Raw genomic sequence first — 3360 nt, forward strand, 5'->3', positions numbered from 1 at the left:
GATTGAAGTGTAGGGTCATTGAGGTTGGATGGGGGGTTGGATGGGGGTTTGGAAGGGATTTGGGGGATGGGGGAGGGTCTATTAGAAGTTAGTAGGGATCTTTTTTATTTTCTCAGAAGTACTGAGTTAGGTAGGAGGATTTAGAAATGGTGTAAACCGTGATTGAACACACTCCAGCACAGTAGGAGGCGCCATGCTCCTTTAACGTTGGTTTGAGGACCTCCATTATACCATAGAAGAAGAAGGTAACGTGAGGTTTTGTCGTTCGTGAAGAAGCAGCTATTCTTTTGCCTATTTTCCAAATGTATTTTGTCATGGTGGGAGGGTTTGTTTATCGGTTTCCACTGTTTATCGGTTAGAGTTGAGGAGGGAGTAGGGTAGTTTGATGTCCTCAACCGAGTGGAGAAGAAACGCTGTCTCTTCAGGTGCGTTGTGGAGAATGGTGTGGAGGAATTATTGATCCTGGTCGGTGAACAGGTGGGAACATATACACTCTGTATCCAGAATGGTGTGGAGGAATTATTGATCCTGGTCGGTGAACAGGTGGGAACATATACACTCTGTATCCAGAATGGTGTGGAGGAATTATTGATCCTGGTCGGTGAACAGGTGGGAACATATACACTCTGTATCCAGAATGGTGTGGAGGAATTATTGATCCTGGTCGGTGAACAGGTGGGAACATATACACTCTGTATCCAGAATGGTGTGGAGGAATTATTGATCCTGGTCGGTGAACAGGTGGGAGAGGAACATATACACTCTGTATCCAGAATGGTGTGGAGGAATTATTGATCCTGGTCGTTGAACAGGTGGGAGAGGAACATATACACTCTGTATCCAGAATGGTGTGGAGGAATTATTGATCCTGGTCGGTGAACAGGTGGGAGAGGAACATATACACTCTGTATCCAGAATGGTGTGGAGGAATTATTGATCCTGGTCGGTGAACAGGTGGGAGAGGAACATATACACTCTGTATCCAGAATGGTGTGGAGGAATTATTGATCCTGGTCGGTGAACAGGTGGGAGAGGAACATATACACTCTGTATCCAGAATGAACAAGGCGGTGGTTGTGGTAATGTAAAAGGTGAGTCTTGTTACCCGGCTAGTTACCAGTATGATTTATGTGAGGGGTTGTGTTGGTGCTGATTTCGACAAGAGTAGTGGTGTCTAATCTGCCTCCGTTTATTACCACCGAACAGATCCGTAAAGAGTTGGTTCGTTTTGCTAAATGTGGAAGTGTTTTTCTGAACGAAATTCAAGGTTAAACAGGGGAGGGGTGGTATACAGGGTTTGTTAGCACAGAGGAGCCCAGTGATATAATATTATATATATAATATTACTATATGTCCCAGCTGTTTGCTGTGGTTTTGAAGTAATTCTCTTCCAGCCCGCGTTAACCTTGTAGGTTTACCTCAGGTAACTTATTATTAACTATCCTTGTAGGTTTACCTCAGGTAACTTATTATTAACTATCCTTGTAGGTTTACCTCAGGTAACTTATTATTAACTAACCTTGTAGGTTTACCTCAGGTAACTTATTATTAACTATCCTTGTAGGTTTACCTCAGGTAACTTATTATTAACTATCCTTGTAGGTTTACCTCAGGTAACTTATTATTATTATCCTTGTAGGTTTACCTCAGGTAACTTATTATTAACTATCCTTGTAGGTTTACCTCAGGTAACTTATTATTAACTAACCTTGTAGGTTACCTCAGGTAACTTATTATTAACTATCCTTGTAGGTTTACCTCAGGTAACTTATTATTAACTATCCTTGTAGGTTTACCTCAGGTAACTTATTATTAACTATCCTTGTAGGTTTACCTCAGCTAACTTATTATTAACTAGGTTACAGCTACTTAGTGAGGAAGCTCACTGTTCACCTGATTATAGATTGTAGTGATCTACATGGATGGTTGGCGCAAAGCCTTCAAACGTTAAAGATGTTCTGGTCATATTTAACTGTATATATTTTTTTTATATATAAAAAGCTGTAAATTCTCAACAAATCGCATGACCCTGTTCTCTTTTTCAAGATTTAAACAGTCAGAAGAAAGAAAAAAAAAGAAATAACCTTTTTTTATTTGTTTCTAAATGGCTGCTGGGTAATTTGATATGTGTTGAAATCTGTTGGTTCGTAGACATCAAATAGAGAGAATGCTGCGCAGGTTCACTGAGTTGTAAACCTAATGGATTGGTGGAGATCATTGATTTGTAGCTCTGACTCAGTTGCTACCTCAGATTATGAGCCTATCAAGTGTGGTGAATGAGGTATGTAGTTCCCACAGAAGACCACAGGGAGGAGCAAGAGAGATATAAACCCATACAGTTTATCTCTTTAAATACCCTGAACCTAACAATCAATCAAATGTATTTATGAAGACCTTTTTACATCAGCAGATGTCACAAAGTGCTGTACAGAAACTCTAACCCTACGTATAATCTATTTTATCCTGAACCCTAATTCTAGGGTAGGGTAGCCTAGAACCCCTTTAGAAACTATTATAGTCATAATATTATGTTAGTAAATACCATTATAGTACTAAATAGGGTCTATTGTTATTTTTTTAATAAAACCTATGTGTAGTACTTAGCATTTAACTCTTTTTTTTTGTTATTTAATTATATTTATTATTTAGAGGAGTCTGTCTAAATAATGAAAAGTTAAGTTATTGCCAGACTTTTTAATGAAACCTTTATTTAACCAGGTGGCTAGTTGAGAACAAGTTCTCATTTACAACTGTGACCTGGCCAGATAAAGCAAGCAGTGGTGACACAAACAACAACACAGCGTTACACATGGAATAAACAAACGTACAGTCAATAAACATCAATAGAAAAGTCTATATACAGTTGTGCAAATGAGGTAGATAAAGGAGGTAAGTTACTAAACATGCCGTGGTGGCGAAATAATTACAATTTAGCAATTAAACACTGAGTTGATAATGTGCAGAAGATGAATTGCAAGTAGAGATACTATTACTAACTGCTATCTCTCTGTCCCTCTCTCTCTCTCTTCCCTCTCTCTCTCTCTCTGTCCCCTCTCTCTCTCTCTGTCCCCTCTCTCTCATCTCTCTGTCCCTCTCTCATCTCTCTCCTCTGTCCGCCCCCCCTCTCTCTCTCTCTGTCCCTCTCTCTCCCTCTCTCTCTCTCTCATCTGTCCCTCTCTCTCTCTCTGTCCCTCTCTCTCTCTTTCTCTGTCCCCTCTCTCTCGCTCCTCCCTCTCTCTCTCTCTCTCTGTCCCTCTCTCTCTCTCTCTCTGTCCCTCTCTCTCTCTCTGTCCCTCTCTCTCTCTCTCTGTCCCCTCTCTGTCCCTCTCTCTCTCTGTCCCTCTCTGTCCCTCCTCTCTC

Source organism: Salmo trutta, chromosome 15, assembly GCF_901001165.1.
Source record: "Salmo trutta chromosome 15, fSalTru1.1, whole genome shotgun sequence".
Taxonomy (NCBI): Eukaryota; Metazoa; Chordata; class Actinopteri; order Salmoniformes; family Salmonidae; genus Salmo; species Salmo trutta.